This window comes from Balaenoptera borealis (assembly GCF_965194805.1).
Source record: "Balaenoptera borealis genome assembly, chromosome: 9".
NCBI lineage: Eukaryota > Metazoa > Chordata > Mammalia > Artiodactyla > Balaenopteridae > Balaenoptera > Balaenoptera borealis.
Window position 1 is genome coordinate 71,412,879 of NC_138873.1, and position 18,882 is coordinate 71,431,760.

Consider the following 18,882-nt stretch of genomic DNA (forward strand, 5'->3'; position numbering starts at 1 on the left):
GAAGCACGTGACCTTCAACAGGGAAAGGATACAGGCAAGCCATGGACCCTTCCAGGGCATCAACTGACTGTGGATCTGGATTCTGACCTGAGTTGGGTTTTGGCTTGCACATTCCTGTCCACCGTGGTAATGCTCTTTACGTGGTACAGTCCCCAAGCAAATGTCTCCGTGTGTTCTTTTCTGGGCTACCACCCACAGAATGTACAAAATCTGAGAACAAATAAATGCAGATGCGCACAATTGAAATGAGTTGAAAAACATGTTTTTATTATCTGCCTAGATTCTTACACTTAAAATAGTTTTGGTTTGAATCCTCTTCAGCTCCCTGGTTTTGTATGTTTGTTTGTTTGTTTGTTTTTCTGAATTTGGAGCAACCCTGCAGAGAGGAAAGATAGTATTTAGAAAAGGAAACAAATTCTTCAAATGAATTTAAGCAAAATTCACATATAAAGAGAAGCCAAGAAACTGAAAGGAGGTCTTGAAGATTCCCTGACTGCTTGTTGTCTCAGTTTCCTTATCTCTGAAATGAAGATCGGACCAGGTGAGCCGGTGGTCCCCTCAGCTCTCCTGCTTCTTGAACTATTATCAGAATCGTATTCAAAGAATGTGAGGAAGCTAAGGCCAAACACATGTGATTTAAATGTGATTCAGAAGTAGAAGAAAGGATCATAAAATATTACCCCTAGTCCAAATTTCTCCCAGGGTTCCCGGGGTGCTTACATAGAGGGGATGGAGCCACGCCCCAGAGGACCAGAATTTGGTTGATCAGATTCTTCAGCTGGTGCCACACTAATACATATTGAATCGTGCATGTCCTTCTCTTTTTTTGGATTATATTATTTTCTGTCCTCATCCTATTCCCCTCCAACCTCATAAGCACCCATTCTTGTGTATGTCCTTGCAAATTCCATTTATTTCTGTAAAATGTGTATCCTTGAACAGCATAGTATGTTATGTTTTTAAAAATTTACATAAAGAATATTTGCTACAAATCTCATTCAGTTTTACTTCTTTCACTTATGTTTTTGAGATCTATTTATCTATATAAATATCTCAAAAATATCTACATCTTTGCATTGCTCCTCAAAGCAACTCTTGTGTCATTTGAAAAGAGTTCTTTAGATGAAAAACCATCCCTTTGAGGTGGTGGCCGTGGATGCCAGGAGAAAAAGGGCACCTACAATCTGGGTCAGTGGCATTGACAATGGTCATTTCCCCAGCTTGCCATCTTTTAAATGCACGTCTTGTCTCTTGTGACATTTATTTTCTTCCCCGCCCCCAGGTGTGCTCTTCAAGCTGTCCACTTCTGGAATTTGCAGGTTTCACAATGTGGTACTACTTCTTTTTGTCTGTAGGTTATTTCTTCATATGAATGTGAAGAAAAGCAATATGTTACTGGCTGTTGTTGTTTTCTATAGTGCAAAATAAAAAGAGTAAAAGGAAAATTTATATTTATCAGTGCTTCTGATCACTGCATAGTATTCTGTTGATTGAAAACAAGCTCCACTTATTCATTTCCTTATTGATGGAGTTTTTGATTGCCATGATTTTCATCCATAACTCAGTGGAGAACATCTTTATACAAGTCTCCATGGGCATCTGCGTGAAAGTTATCACAGGGCATGTGCTCAAGAATAGAATCGCTGGGTCCTAGGATACGTGCGTATTCACGTGCACTTATTGCTCTGAGAGTCTCTGCCGGAATGAGTGCAGACATCCACCAGTGGTCTGTGATGGTTCCTATTTTCATTCACCTTTGTATTATTTGACTGTCTAATTCTTGACAATCTGATGAGAGGAAATGGTTTCTTACTGTTGTTTGGATGTGCATCCTCTGATTACTCTTGTGGTCGAGGATCTATGACATACTTGACCGAGACCATGCTGCGTCCACTACACAGTCCCTTTTCTAGACATAGGGGAAGGTTGCACTTAACAGCTTCCATTGCAATTAGGTTGTATTCACACGAATGAGTCCTGGCCAACTGAATGTGGGTGGCAGTGTGATTACTATTAACATGTATTATTTTCTGAGGGAGTCTCAAACTGGTTATTCTCACTCTGCCCTTTTCTCTTTCCTCCTTACACAACCAGGAGGGGTATGTTTTGGGCAGTGGGAATCCATTCTCATTCTTGACTTAAGGAATGTGCTATTAGCAAACATACAATCATTGCGACTCAGAGGTTGAGGGACCTGATAAAGTAACACCATGGAGCCCTTGCCTTATGAAGTCCCAGCCAAAACTTGACACATGAAGTATATGGGAAAATGTCTTATTTATGAAGGTTTCATCCAGCTAAGGAAGTCTTCATGGAATTGTACAAAGATTCAGAGCTGAACAGAAGTAGTGAATTTCTGCTTTCAGGAAAGGGCTATACTATAACTACCTGAAGTTGTCACTCTGGGTCATCAGAGTAGTGGTTTTCAGCCTTCCATAGAAGCCAACAAGTAAAAGGAATCTGACTTGAACTTTAATAAAAATATTATATTTATAATGCTCTATCTTAGCAGTGCACTCTTTAGAGAGGGAGTATCTTTATTCTAATATGAATCAAGATATTAGGAGTAAGGAGGTGTATGGTCACAGGTGAGAAGTCGTCCAGCCTATTATCTGAGTGGTTATGTAAACTGGAAGGTTTCTGAATGTTTCACTATATTAAGAAATATAATTTTTCCTACTTTTGAGAGGAGGGAATGACAGTCTTTCCCTTAAAATAACACAGTCCATTTTATTTATGTTCTTGGATACACTTCATCATCATTATCCAACATCAGGCACATTTTCTGGCTCTCGGGATTTATGATGGATCACATAGCCACTGACTGCCTCGTTGTGTGCAGCTAGCAATTATTGTTTTGTTCCTTTTGGAAGAGTTTTCATTGTCTTCAGTCTAAAGCTGGCATCACAGAATGACTGGAATGATTTAATAGTACATTTTTAAAGATTTAAAAATATATAAGGGCATAATTTTAGTTTTTTTCCCCCAAAAAATCCACCCCACCCTGCCTCACATTTGCATTAAATCGAGAGTAAAAAAAAATGGGTCCAACTCTTAAACTTGAGTTTTTTTCAACTCCTCAAATGTTTACATATTAGATTAATTCAGTCGTTTAGATGGTAGTCTCCAAATTCGGATGTAACATGCCAGTGGGTTAAACAAACAATCCAGAGGGGTGCAGGAAGAAGGTGTTAGGACCGCTACTCATCTGTTGTTTTAATCTAAACATGAGGAAAGTAATGAAGCACTGTTAGTGTTTAGTGCATGTACTGGCATTGCTTCCCGGCTCAGTGTGCCATGCTGCTGTGAGCAGGGTTTCCTAGGGAAGGCAGGTGTGCACTTTTACTATAAAGTTTGAACCCAACCAATTCTCACAGAATGGTCAAGAGGCTGAAAAAGATTCTTGGGAAGAAACGGTAAGATGAATGCCATCATAATGCAATATGCAAGCAGACCACAAGAAGACAGCAGAGCCGTCCCTTACCCCATGCTTAGCACCCTGCTCCAGTTCTGCATCAGTCCTTTCAGGAAGGAAAGCAAGGAACCAATTAGCTAATCAGATCTGACAGGAAGGTGAAGAAATGTAAAATTACCAAGAAGACTATCTGAAATGTGGATTTATAGGCGTTCACATTAATGGTGATCCCTGCCATGAGCGAACATTGTATCTTGAGACATTAGCTTAAAGTATGAAGCCATCATGATTATCAAGATATTTTAATGTTTATTATTTTCTTCATGCTATATTAACCCCCATGTCTTTCATCTCTCTGTCTCACGCACACTCACACACATATATGATAAACAAGTAAATATTTATATATGAAGCCTGTGCTCAAAAATTGCCTTAGGATGCCTGCTCAAAAAGGTTAAGAAGTGGCTGGAGGATGGTGTGAATGGGAACGAGGCTTGGTTATGCTTCTCCCTACACCAGGTTCACTTTCTCCCCTGAGCATTTTTGTTTTCATGACTCCCGTCTATTGATGAGGAGCTAGTCTTACCCAGGGAGCCCTTTTAAGCTCCTCTAGGACATGCTCCCGAGTGCTCCTGACTAGAGCAGGTGTGGGACTTACCCTTGTTTCTGTCTGTTTGTTTTCCTCGGTGCTCACTTAGTTCTCTAGCAAAGAGTAGTATCCTTTGGAGCCTGAATGGCTCAGCTCCAGCATTACCTGGGCAGGTAGCTGGTGGCAGGCTGCTTTGGCGTTCTTTGCTGGAGGCTATCGAGAACTGGCAGTGAGGGGACTCATAACTCTGGTCACAAGTTAGCTTTGTTGATCATGAAAATGGAGAATTACAGCCAGATGCTTCAGGAAGAAAGACAATGGCCAAGATCCAGTGAAAGGTCCTGCTCTAGGGAAAATAAGAGGGGATCCTTGATTAAAACACAGAGTGAGATACCTTGAAAGGAAGCCCAAGTGTTGTATCAAATGTTGGCCAGGTCACCCCATGATCTGATCTGGTGCCCGCAGAGCATCTATGGTCGACTGAGTAAAACTGGAAGAAAGAAGTGAAGGTAGGGTAACCCAGAGGCCAGGGGCCAAGAGGCTGGAGCCTACAAAGAGAATACTAAGAGGGTAGCTATCCAGGATGTGATTATTTTTCTAACAACACACATTCTTTTTATTTTTACCATCTGAGTCCTCTGTTTTTCACTCTTCCTTGTTCATAGTTGGTTCCCGAGGAGCAACAAGACCCTCAGACCCGTGTAAGTCCTTGGTAGCCGACTTCTTGGTTGGGCTCAGACCCGTTGCCTTCCTTTGCCTTCCTCACCTGTTCACTGTTCACCTGTTCACCTGCCTTCCCTGGCCAGGCATCAGAGCTGTACTGCGTGGAACCCAGATGCCACCTGGGGACAAGCTGGCATGTAAACTAAGGAAAAGAATGAATGTAGTTTTCTTTCTACACCTTCATTCTATGACTTAGAGGGAATCTGTAAGGCCTTCCCCAGGATAGTTGAGACTATGTAAGAGACTTGTTTTCATGCTCACTCTTGACTCTGAGCTCTTGGTTCCATGGAATCAATTCAGGTTAGGGATTTTCCTTCATACTATTAGGTACTAGGTTTTCTTAACTATGGAAACCAGACAGTGTTTGGTTTTCTTTTCCATATCACACACATCCCCTTTATGAGATCTTTGTGTGCGTAGCAGGTGGTATGGAGAGTTTGGACAAATGGAGTGTTTTATATTAATATTGAATAATCGGTATTCTTGTTCCCCAAAACCTCTTAGCTGTCACATCACTAGGACTTTCCCACTGACTGTGCCACCTCACAGAATACCTCTGTCTCTTCTGTACCTTCTCTCTCTTTGATTCCTCTTGGAAATAACCAAATTTCTATGTTTTTGGTTGATACCAATTAGGCTCTCCTTAGCATTTAAACCCCACCTCCAAACTTGGCTCCTTTTAGATATCCAAACTATGGAAGCTTTTAAGAACTGCTTGCAAGATCGGATCAGAAATCTTAAGTCAAGGAGCCAACTTCATCTTCAGATTGTAACTTAGGTGTGGAGCTGGGTAAAGGTTTCTCAGGTTTCAAGGACACATCCAAATTCTGCATTTGGAATTGTGTGGAATAAAATACACTTACTGAGCCAAGGTCATTTCTAGGCAAGGGGGCTGAGTATAGAGTGTCCATGAATCACTATTGCACTCCCCCAACTAGAAAAGCAACTCCAAGTTCATGATGGATGATAGCATCATCTTAAACATGAAGGTCTGGCACAAGATCTTATTCAAAGGGCAGCATATCCTTAGGGGAAAAATGGAGAGTTATGCAAACACACCCAAACTGTCTGCAAAGGGAAGCTTTATTCATCCCCAAATGCTGTATTTCACTGATTGTGAGATGCAAACTTTTCACCTTTTTAACTGGGATGCACCTTACAGTCGCTGTTAATCAGGCCGTGGTTTTGACATAATTGCTCAGCCTGTGCGTGTTCATACTTGGTCATAGCTGTTCATGTTGTTATCATTTCCTGGAGTTATGTGTATGGGTGATGCTAAAAAAGGTTGAGTTTAGTTGTTTTTTAAAATGTCTTCAAAAAGATTACTCCATGAATTGGCACTGAAGTTTTAGTATGCACATAGAAAAACACAGGAACCGAAAAGTATGATATATAATGAAATCTATACCTCAAATGAGTCTCAAAATAGTTTTCAATAATATACAAATGTTAAATGGTAAGAAAATAGTGTGTCAGTTTAACTGATGGTAATTTTTCTCTTTAGTGGAACATAGAATAATGACAACTTAAATTTAATGGAATATAGCAGTAATGCTACATGTGTCTTTTCACTAACCTTTTGGGTGAAGGAAGTAGACAACAAAAATCTATACCTTATTTTTCACAGAAATTGGCTTGAAGTCCTTGAAAACTTTGATGGAAAAAGTAACCTCAACATCCCATTACTGTTTCTTTCAGATCACAGTACTGGATTTTGTATATCCCATAAAAATACCCTCTCTCACCAGGTAGCTCTAGGTCTCCCCTTCCTACAGAACCCCCATCATGGTGTGTCATACAACATACCCACCTCCAAACCACCACCCCTTTCCTCCTGGATTAAGATTGTTCCATTTTTAAGTGGGTAAGGATAAGTAAGAACATCCAATTTAGTGGGGTGATTAGTGGTGTGATAAAAAGCTGGGTACCAGTTAGTTTGAGGAATTAAAATGTTACCGCTTCTTTTCATGGTTCAAGGCCAAGGCTGGACAGCTTCGTGGATTAGCATCTACTAGATGTTTCCCACCTGGAGCTTATACTGTAAAGCAGCACAGCCAACACACCAACTCTTACCATACAGAGACTACACCTACGTACTTTCATTACACTTTAGTGTTACTTCCTTTTCTACCCCTAAGCATGGACAAAAGCACCAATTTTGAGATGATGTCTGATTTTTCACCCCCTGCCTTCCTACTGCTTTTTCCTGCCATGAGTCGTTAATGAAATGGCTGAACACTTTTACTTTCCTGGTTCAAACCTGTCGCATTTTTTTCCCTGAACAAGTTTTCCCATAAGCCAGATCTCTTTCTAGCTAGTCCCAGAGAGGAGTTCTGTGTACCTGAACCCCTGCCCTCTGAATTTCTTAGGCTTTTGTGGATAGTGCTCACCTAGCAAGATCACATGTTGATATCTCTGCATGGCAAACATGTCTTTTCTCCTTGGCTTAAAGGCAGAAGCAAGCTAACAGCAAGAACTTTATCACCAAGTATGTCAGAATAATTGATTCAGATGGTAATTTAGTTTTTTCCTACCTATATTTTCCCTCCCCCAGCCCTTTGTCCAAAGAAAGTTTGGTTGCTAAGAGCAACTATGCCTACAGTCTTGGGCTCTCCCTGTCTTTTGTAAACACCTGAACTCATAGAAGAAACAGAATGTTTCTAGAAGGCAAGGGAGGGATGTGCCCAAGGATAGGAAGACAGGAAAGAAGAAGACATTATTCCCCAGCTTGGGAAAGGTAGAAAGGTGTGCAGATACTTCAACTAGTGGGCGTATTTGACCCTGATCAGTCTCTGGGGAAGTGGCAGAACCTCAGAGGGAAAAGCCAGGCACACCTAGGGAGGCTGGATCCCCTGCGTGGACCAAGGAACAGCCTCGGCAAACATTTCTGTGCTCTACACGTAGCCCATCAGCAAACTGCCCCTGGACTGCAGGGGAGCGTACAGGCATGGACGGCTGAGGATATCCATGATGACAATGGAGTAAAGACTAGGCAACCTCCCCTATCTGCTGGGTACCACTTAAGCCTCCAGATTCTCATGAGACTATCAAGGAAGAGGAAGGAGCCCCAACAGTGACCAAGACTTAACTTCCCACTAGCTTATATTCCCAAATATAACATCAAAATACATTACAATGGTGATAAACTGGAAAAGGAGTGCCAAGTCCCTGAAATTAACTGGATGTGAAAGAGAATCAGTGTAGAAGAAAAAGGGAGTGAGAGATTGAAAGCAAGAATCTTTAAGAGTACAGATTTTATTTTTTGTTTTATTTTATTTTTTGGAAATAGAGGATTTTTTTATTGGAGTATAATTGCTTTACAATGTTGTGTTAGTCGCTGCTGTACAATGAAGTGAATCAGCTGTATGTATACATCATATATGCCCTCCCTCTTGAGCCTCCCTCCCACCCACCGCCCCCATCACCACCCATCTAGGTGGCCACAGAGCGCCAAGCTGAGCTCCCTGTGCTATACAGATTTTCAATAAAAAATGGGCCAGATGGGGACCTCATATTAGTTAATTTTTTAAAAAATAAAGAAATATAATATTTCTTAGTCACACTTATGTTGCTATAATAATATTCTCCCTGCTATATAGGAATTTTTGTAGTTAGATAAATTCCTAGAAGGTGGGCTTTGAATCCTAGAAATATTACCTGTGGAATACGCGCATTGGGAAGGTGTTTATTTTTAAAGGGCACAACACTAATGTCCTAATCTCCTCTCCAAGTAGAAAACTGCATGACACAGCCAACAATTAGCCTGATTGATATTCCCTGAAGAAGAATTTTTGTCATTCACTTGGATGGTGAAATTGTGTGTGCATTGTTAAAGTGGCAGATGATGTAATTTTAGAAAGTAGCATCTGGTAAAAAAAAATATAACACCAAAATATATTACGACTGTGATAAACTGGAAAAGGAGTGCCAAGTCCCTGAAATTAACTGGATGTGAAAGAGAATCAGTGTAGAAGGAAAAGGGAGTGAGAGATTGAAAGCAAGAATTGTTAAGAGTACACATTGTAAGCAGAAAATGGGCAACACTTGATTCAGTATAGTTAGGGCAGAAAACAATTTGTCACAACAAATTCACAATGAGTAACTACTGTTATCAAAGCAGGTACAATATTATGAACAATTTATCAGAGGATGGCCTATACATGCCTTCGTGTATTTACTCACTCAGAGAGGGATTACATAGAGGGTGGTCCAGCACGCAGATAGCTCTCTCTCTCTTTTTTTTTTGCATGTATACTTCTTTTTTTTTTAATTATTTATTTATTTATGGCTGTGTTGGGTCTTCGTTTCTGTGAGAGGGCTTTCCCCAGTTGCGGCAAGCGGGGGCCACTCCTCATCGCGGTGCGCGGGCCTCTCACTATCGCGGCCTCTTCCGTTGCGGAGCACAGGCTCCAGACGCGCAGGCTCAGTAATTGTGGCTCACGGGCCTAGTTGCTCCGCGGCATGTGGGATCCTCCCAGACCAGGGCTCGAACCCGTGTCCCCTGCATTGGCAGGCAGATTCTCAACCACTGCACCACCAGGGAAGCCTGCATGTATACTTTTTTAATATTCCATCTTGTAAACTCATTTTGATACCAAAAATGCTATAATTACAAAATGTAATGATAAACAAGTCATACCCATTATTTAATTGGTACAATAGATAGCTGCTTTGTCTATTTTTCTGTGTCTGATTTGGTCATAGTAAAGTTGACTCTGGCCTCATCTATATCAGGGTTTGAAACAACAAAGCTAAGTGCTTACAGATTATTGCAGATGTCAAAATTAGTAATTTAAAAAATTAAATAATATCTAAATTATACACTTGGTGCACAACGCATGCAAGGAAACATAATATACTTAAAGAACTTATACGCTGCTCTGTTGTCTGCAACTTCCTTATTTTAAAGTTTGAATCCTGGCTCAGGTATTTATAACTTATGTGACCTTTGGCTGATTTCTTAACCTCTCTGCACCTTGATTTCCTCATCTGTGGAATGGAGATGAAAATAATATTTATGCCATTGAGTTGTTATAAGATTTAATGGAGTTAATATTTGTAAAGCACCCGGTGAGCGCTGTACAACCAGTGTTAAATTAAATACATACACTCCACATATATTTGTTTCTTCTAGGTTTAAACCACTTCTTTGTGCACCATAAGGATGTCAAAATAGTCCTTGTCCTCAAGGAGGCTTTACAGAGAAAAAACCGGAACTGTATACAAGTCTGAAATCACTACTTTAATTGAACTTGGAAAGTAGCTCAGCAGACACAAAAAGACTATTGAAGGATAAGCGTACTGTAGCTCTTCTAGGGTGACAGTGTAAAAGGACTTCTGGGTTAGTCTGGAATGTAGGAAAGTAGAAGTTTTCCTTCTTCATGACTAGCTGTTCTCCATTGCCATAGAAGTTGGAAATAAAACCAAGTGAACAGATGTTATTTCAAGAGGATTTTAAGCTGGTGAAGAAGAGTTTCCTGGCAGAGATAATAGTCACGTGTAAGAATGTGTGACATTCGTGGGGAGGTCTTAGTATAAAGAGGCTGCCTCTCAGAGTCCTGCTCAGTCAGCAATAAAACAGTGGAAAATGCATAATACATCCATTTTCATATAATACCTGTGAACTTCTTGTTATCAGTTCATTTATGAGTCTCAGTAATCTTACCCATTACAAAAATTGGAGCAGGGTACAAGTTTTGGTAATTTCAACTTCAGATGTACTTTCTTAACTATCAGGTAGCATTTTAATGTCATTTTTATACAATTATTTTTACTGTGAATATTTAAGTAATGCACGCTTGGGAAACATCACCTCCCCATTTTCTCTGGATGGACTGAATTAATCACTATAGAAGAAGAAGTACAGCATCCTCCAATTTAGATCAAATAATGTCCATGCCACTTCTCACAGAGGGAAAGAGATTTACCTTTTGCCTCTCTATAATCCACTTAAAAAAAAAATCAACAGGAAAAAGTTGTCAGGATAAAACCTTTATGCTGGGTTCATACTGTTAGATTTCATGCAGAGCAGCAGGGCAGGAAAGGGTCTTAGAGAGAAGCAGAGAGAAGAGAATTTGGAGGCAAACACACTAGGAAAACACCACCACTGTAAGTGATTTCCACCCGAGTAAAGATGATGATAAAGAAATAAGTAAACCAAAGCCTCACAACAGCCAAAGAAATTACAGTAGGAAAAGTTTAAAAACAAAAATGATGATGAAATAAAGAAGAGAAATTTTATAAGGACAAAACTATTTGTGAGATATGGTTTTAATGAAAACAGAAATTGCCGAAATGCCTCTCTTTTCTGAAATATCAATAATCATTGAGAGATGACCGCACGGGAAGGGAGACATGCAGAAATGTCTGGATCCTGCTTGGCACAGGGTATCAGTTCTCTAAGGTAGAAATGCCAGTACTGTTTTCATGAAGAATCTGAACACTGCATTTGTTTTCCTGGGAAGCCTGATGCCCATTCCAGCAGCCAAGGAGTTCAACTTTCACCTGCCTTACAGAAAATTTCTCTGCTTGCGCATTTTGGAGTTTTATGAGTGGAGCCACCTAGAACTGGATACATCCTTATGGGTTGCTTCTCCACTGCCTTTGTATCACCAGAGCAGAGTCCAGCCAGCGCTGGTGGGTGTGTGTTGTCACCACCCACAGAACACGGGCATCCCAGCCTCTGTGCAGCCTCACCTAACTATGTCCCTCAATGTCAAACATATCCCCTAAATTCACATCCTGAAATCTGCATGAAATCCGGAACAGTACAGGCTGGAAAATTTTAAGAGTTGTTACTCTGTTTTTAAAAATTGAAATCCCTTGGCTGTTGAGAAGGTAGGATTGGGGTATTAGTGTGACCTGGCATGCTGAATTACTGGAAGCTAAGTCTGGGAGTTTGAAAGTTGTGAGGAATTGGTGGTTGGGACCATCTATCTCTGGGAGCCAGTTTCTTGGATTTCATTTTGTAATGCCCAATCCATATCCCCACATCTCTTTAGAGCCTATTATGGACTGAATGTTTATGTCCCTTCCAAATGCCTATATGGGAGCTCTAGCCCATAATGTGATTGTATTTGGAGATAGAGCTTTTTAAGAAGTAATTAAGGTTAAATGAAGTCATAAATTGGGGTCCGAATCTGATAGGATTGGTAGCCTTATAAGAAGAGGAATATGAGGGCTTCCCTGGTGGCGCAGTGGTTAAGAATCCGCCTGCCAATGCAGGGGACACGGGTTCGAGCCCTGGTCTGGGAAGATCCCACATGCTGTTGAGCAACTAAGCCCATGTGCCGCAACTACTGAGTCTGTGCTCTAGAGCCCGTGAGCCACAGCTACAGAAGCCCGAGCGCCTGGAGCCTGTGCTCTGCAACAGGAGAAGCCACTGCAATGAGAAGCCCGTGCACCACAACAAAGAGTAGCCCTCGCTCGCTGCAACTAGAGAAAAGCCCATGCGCAGCAACGAAGACCCAACACAGCCAAAAATAAACAAATAAATAAAATAAAATAAAATAGGAACATGAGGACACAGATGAGGACACAGAGAGAAGGGGGTTGTCTGTAAGCCAAAGAGAGAGATCTCAACAGCACCCTACCATGCTGATACCTAAATCTTAGACTTCCGGCCTCCAGAACTGTGAGATAATAAATTTCTGTTGTTTACACTACTCAGCCTGTGGTATTTTGTTAAGGTAACCTGGTCTGACGAAGACAGAGCCAGATTTACCTAAATCTAAATTCTAGTCCTGAAACAGGCTAGCTGTGTGACACTAGGCAAGTTGCTTCCCCTCTCTGATCCTTAGTTTATTTACCTGCAAAGTGAGAGTACTATGAATCTTTTACAGGAATGTTGTAAAGATTAAATAAACTGATACACTTACTGTGACTGACACATAGTGATCAGTAGTCAACAATTATCATTGTCATTTATTATCTGAAAATGTTACAAAAGCCTTTTTTCCTCCTCCAAAAAAATCTGAAACCATAAATTGTTTCTTTAATTTTAATAGAATCCTGCCTTGGCAAATAAAAAATTAAATCCTTTCATTGTAATAGGATCCTGATTTGGCGAATACCAAAAGCCTAGAAAAAAAAAAGGCCTGATGTGTGTTAAAGAGACTGTGTTTACTGATTTCCTGACTTATTCACTCAATAAGCATTTAATGAGCCCTGCTAGATGCTTTGGGAGATGGAAAGGATTATGGTTACCTCGTAGTCTCCGACTTATACCCATGAAACTTCTAAAGTTATACATAGCAGTGGAAATTTAAATGCCAACAGGAAAGGTACTGATGGGAATGGATGAAGAAACCCAGAGGAGGAGGGGGAGTCAGGGAGGGAACGCTGGGGTTCTGGGGGCTGCCTCCCAAGAGGGGCGAGCCAGGGACTGCAGGTCTTGGGAGTGAGCAGGCAGAGTAGCATGAGAGACAGAGGGACCCCGGCCGGGAGCACCAGCCTGCTTGGGCCTGGAGTGGGACGTTTAGCACAGGCATGGTGTCCTTGAGTCGTTTGCAGAATGTGTTCCTGGTTCTTGGTCTAACATGAACTGGAGAAGGTGAGGAGGCGAAAGAGAAGGAATGAGCCATTGACCAGCAACTGTGCGAGGCACGCTCTGCCCCTCTGCCTGTGGGATAAGTAATTGACATTCGGATGACCCTGGGAGGAATGGAGAGTAGGCGGCCATGCCCCGCATGAAGGGAAAATGGGAGGCAGTGGGTGCCGGGAGAATTTTTAGGCAGAATGCATGGGGCTTGGGGCTTGGCGCTTGGGTAGAATGTCAAAAGCGAAGGAGAAGAAGGGACCAAAGATAACTAACTGGTTTCCACTTGGGATACTGGGAAATGTGGTTCCGATGAAAGAGAACGGAGAAATAGAAAAAACAAAAAAACAGAAAAACCCTGGTTTTGGAGGGGAAGTTGATGAATTCGGTTTTGGTTTCATAAGACCTGTATTTCTGGAAAGAACCAAGAAATTCTTTCAGATAATAAGTTATTGATATATTGATTTCCAAAGGCAACTCCTCACATTCTTTTTCAGTCTTTCTGTGTCTTGACTTTTTCCCTCTTATATTTTCCTTAATTGTTATAACCTTGTTTTCATGATTTATAAATCTCCAAGAACAAGTGGACCTATTTTAATTTTTTTCTTAACACACTGTTCTCCCCATGTTTAAGCTGTTAGCAGCAGAAGCCATTGTGGTTTTCTAAGACACAAAACCATTCCACAGGAAAAATTTTAAAACTTCATCATTAAACAAAGATAGATAGTTTTTCTTCCAGTCATTATTCTCCAAAAATTCCCCATTATAAATAGAGTTGTTTTTTAAACATGTAAACACTGTGTCTGTCAAGAATGTCATTCTCCAATCAATTTTTTAAAATGATCAATGTCAACTTTTCTCCTTTATTTTGGGAAAGGAGAACATAAAACTATCTTTATTTGCAGATGACATAATGGTCCATATAGAAAATGCTTAGGAATCCATAAATATTCTAGAATTAAATGAGTTTATCAAAGCCACAGGGTAACAGGTCAACATACACAATCAATTGTATTTGTATGTATTAGCAATAAATAATTGAAAATTGAGATTTAAAAAATACCAATTATAACAGCATCGACAATATTAAATACTTAGGGATATATTTAACAAAATATGCCCAAGACCTGCACCATACTGGTGGGTCAGAAGGTTCATTATTGTAAAACTATCACTTAAATTGGTGATGCTTCCAATAAAAAGCCCCAGCAGAATTTCTTATAGAAACTGATGTTATTTCTAAAAGTTGTATGAAAAGCAAAAAACCTAGGATATGCAAAATAATTCTCAAAAAGAGAAAACTTAGTGACTTATTCTATGTGATTTTATTTTAAACAGAAAAATTATGAATAACTAGGATTAACAGAATGATGAGTCACAACATTTTATAGAGACAGACTTTTCCATTTACCTAATAAGTATTTATTATAGCTGATTTTTTTCAGACAGACTCAAGGCATTTTAATGAAAGTGAACAGTCTACCCAGTTATCGCTGAGTTTTTAATGTCATCTTTTCTTATATGTATTATTGTCCTTTGTATTAAAAACATTGTTAATCTGTTGCCATGTTATTTTCTGTACCGTTAACACTAAGATAGACTTTCAGACCATGGTCAGAAATACTGAATCATTTTAGAAAATAAATACACCTGATTACATACAGGTAAAAGGTTAAGATGGGGTGGCAATTAAATGCATTAATTTAGAATTTGGCATTAGAAGAAAGTGGGGAATTGAGAAGCAAATTCATTCGTTAATAAAGAATAATGATGAATTAAACGCGGCACAGCATTCCCATATTCTTTCTGCCAGGAGAAAATCAGACTGTTTAGTTTTCCAAACTATGATTTAACAATAGTGTCTCTCCTTAGACAGTTGTGTCTAAGAAGAGAAAGAATAGTTCCCTCACATGGTCATTCTATTTTTGCATTTCAGGTCAGTTCTGTTCTTTTTGCATATGTGTCATTTCATTGATGATCTTTCTTCTTTGTCAGTTTCTGTTGATTTCTCCCCCACCATTCATATATTTTATTCCTGCTCTCCAGGTGTATGTAACAGTGTCCCTCCTTCAAGCCATCTGATCCCACTGATTCATCAAGTGCTCAATGGCCTCTGCGGTGTTCCATCTCTTCAAAGTGTGAGTCAGCCTCTCTAACTCTGGATTACTGTCTAATTTGATCTGGTCAGTTCTGAAGATATTAGGTAATATTAGACCCATCTCCGGCCCCATGGAATTACATGTAATATCTCTCCCCTGTTTTCTGCCATGCCAAAAATCAATGTATAATAAAGATGAATAAATCATTTTTCCAACTGTAATAAGATCATTGCATTTTAATTACTGAGCCAGGAGAATCTTTCCTCGGAGCAGATGTTGAACCCAGGTCATCTGGGAGAACACCAGGCAAACTCACCAATATAAGATGACCGAAAAGCAGTCTGTGAGGAAAGATCCTTTTACAAGATTTTAAGCAGAGATCTTGTAATTATAAGGTAATTACTATTGTTCATGTATTTATTTTTTTATTCATTAGTATTTAAGGATGCTTTATAATTTTCAGGCTTAAGAAATGAACGAGAGTTATCTGAATTATTTCTGATTTAAGTTCTTTTTGTGCCATGATTGTCCTCAGTCATTGTTAAGATTTGATTCTTAGACGTATGCAGTTATACATGGGCTCATTTCCAACTCTGAATTACTCAGTCATGGAGCTGGGTAAGGAACTGTGATTATGGAACAAAGGAAAACATTTTGTGCCTAATGGTATAGATAGGATAAACCTTTATAAATATTTAAGACATCAATCCTTAAGGCGCACACACACAGTCATGTTTATTACTGTACTCTGATTAATAAAACAAATTTCTTTTGTTAAAAAGCAGTACTCTTAAATAATATACATTAACCAAATTCACTCAAAGTCTAGAGCCCAGAAAAAATTAATTTTTTAAGTAATACTATGCTTAAATATCTAGATTTTTCTTGTATAGAAAGTAGCAAGTAACTTTACTCAATGCTACCATGGTAATTTTATAGTTGTCTCAAAATAGTTGGTAAACATTTCTGTGATGTTCAAAACATAATCTTAACATGTGTTTATTACACTTGAAATAGGTCCAAATGAAACTCAGAAAGCAATCCCGTTCCTCCTTAACTATTTGTACAATGGATCTGGAATAAGTTTTAGAATGTTTTAGGAAAATTGAAACATTTCACACATACAGTACTGATTCAGGATACTTTTATATAGGAAACATATGTACATAACTTGTATTTATTAAACGGGCATTAGAAACGAAACTCTCTGATTAACGTCCCCAGGGAGAGAATAAGCAAAGCATTTCTCCTTCTATGAACACATTCTTTGGTGTCTCCCTCAATCTCTTCTCCCCTTTTCTCCACCCCTTCCCCAAGTAATTCTAAATGCATGTGTGCACGTGTGCATGCACACACACACACACACACAAACTCGGTCACATATCCTTCATTGCTGTGTGGAAAGGGCAGTGAAACAAAGAGGTCATGTTGAAACAGGACAAAAAAGGAGGAGATAAAAAATGAAGAAAGGGTTAAAAATGGTCTAATAGAACAGCATTCAAGAAGGAAGGAATACAGATAAAAACAAGATGAAAAGGAATGCAGGGGGAGAGGTAGAGGTTCCGGAAAGAAGTTTAAAAAGAATAAAGAGAAAATAGGAATGAGATATAAGAAAATGTTGAGGAAGGAAAATGATGTACACAAATGGATTATAGAAGTTGATGAGAGAGAGAGAGAGCGAGGGAGGACCAAGGGGATTAAAGATCAAATGCAGGGGGAAAAATCAGAAAAATTAAAAGGCTGAAGATACCAAGAGTATTAGGAGACAGAGAAAAATGTTGAAGAAAAAAGATATCTGGGGGAAAAGGGGGCTTAGAAATACAAAACTCAGAAATATAAATTTATCTTAAAAATTAAACATGTCATGTTTTGTAATAGGAGTAAAAGCTCTCTTTTACTCCTATTCTGGTGTTGTTTAAAAAATAAAAAATAGAAATTAGCAAAGCATTGGGCCTTCAAGTTGTAACTCTGACATGAATAAGTTCTGTGGCCACCATAAGACAGTGCTTGGTGGCTTGGTTTCCTCGTTCACAAAGTGGAAGAGGACATCAGTTGTCCTCTTAACGTCCTTTCCACACCAAAATTCAACGAAATAAAACGGAGCAAAACAATGTAGAAACAAATTTTTAAATTAAAATTAATGTTCGGAGTTCATTAGTTTATTTTTCTCTTATTGAAATTTACAGGAGGTTTGAAAAGCATTTCTAGCAGTTGCTGACAGATGCCCTTCGCACACTGCATTGCCAGCGTGGTGCTACAGGGGACACGCTGACAGATTTGTACATAGGATTCAACTTTTCTGGCACTGTTGTCTCATTCTACTATGGATATTCCAATCTCTAGAAAGCCACTTTCTCTCATCGGTTGTATGCAGAGTATCAAGATCAACTTTGGGTCATTTCTAAGGTCAGAGCTGGGGTTGGGGAGTGTGGCATATGGAAGTGCATCGTTTCTTAGCTGGGGATAAAACAACCGCAAACTGGGAGTGGATAAAGATTGATAAGGAGCCAGGAGGAACAAGGAGAGAGCCAAGTAGAAGGAGTCACAGCCGCTCCTAGGTGCATAGGTGTAAGTCTTCCAAGAACTTGACTAGCTCCCAAAATAATGGACCTCTTTTGCAATTAAAAAATAGCTTTTTCTTTTTTCTTTATCATTATCAATGCCTTTAGAATCAATTGCCCTTAAAATACGGTTTAAGGTAGACTTGGCAGGAAAAGTCAGCAGCGTTACCTAAGCATCGTACCCTGATTCTTAACAAGCTCACTTTGGATTTCTTTAGAAATAGAAGCTCAATGTCATGTCATCGTCGGGGGAAGACATTTCAGTTTCAAGCTCTAAGAGGGATAATCTGGGAGAACAGCAACTTTTAAGAAATGCATAGGAGGGAGCCTCTCTCATACCTTTACAGGGTTTCCTGGGAGCTGGAAAAAGGAGCCTTTACGTCATCTTGCTGGGCTAAAACTTCCTCTTGCTTCGTTTACATTTTCTTTTAAGGCACAGGTCTTTTTGTGGTCCACGGAAGGAAACCCAGGCTCCTTTGTGTTTTAAGCCTTCATTCGGCATCCTGGTCCAGTGAGGAGGAAGAGGATCAGCATCAAACCCTGGACAGGGTCTCCCTGGCTGCCTTTCGAGTCGGTGATGCCTTCAAGCCTTTAGGAATGGATGTAAGTGTGGGCTCTCTTAGTCTTTTACCCGAGTTTCTGACATACATAGCAGAGCCATGAAAACCTTCCTAGTTTTATTCCATAGCCTGATTTTGGACCTGCGAAATGGAGGCTTTGAACAGCAGGCACAGAGCGCTGTTCTGCCTTGGCGGGTGGGAGGTGGAGAGAGCCATGCTTTGTCTCTGGGAGCTGGAGAAGGGCTGCCAGCACCCAGCTGGGGTGAAGTGGGTTTGTCAGAGTTCTTACTCATTTGCTCTCCTCCAGTAGCTTTAATAGGAAATACGAATCTAAGCCCAAACACGTAATTCAAGCTGAAAAAAATGTGTTGTGCCGACACCGACTTGGGCCTCCTGGGG

The 18,882-nt window shown here is 39.9% G+C and overlaps 1 long non-coding RNA gene across 1 annotated transcript in view; it reads left to right on the forward strand.

Annotated features, from left to right (window-relative positions):
• Positions 1 to 18,882, forward strand: part of LOC309635150 — a 356,917-nt gene that overhangs the window by 288,456 nt on the left and 49,579 nt on the right. The window contains exons 6-7 of the long non-coding RNA XR_014248663.1: positions 15,310 to 15,757; positions 17,549 to 18,526. This is a non-coding gene — a long non-coding RNA (uncharacterized lncRNA). The remainder of the gene's footprint in view (positions 1 to 15,309; positions 15,758 to 17,548; positions 18,527 to 18,882) is intronic.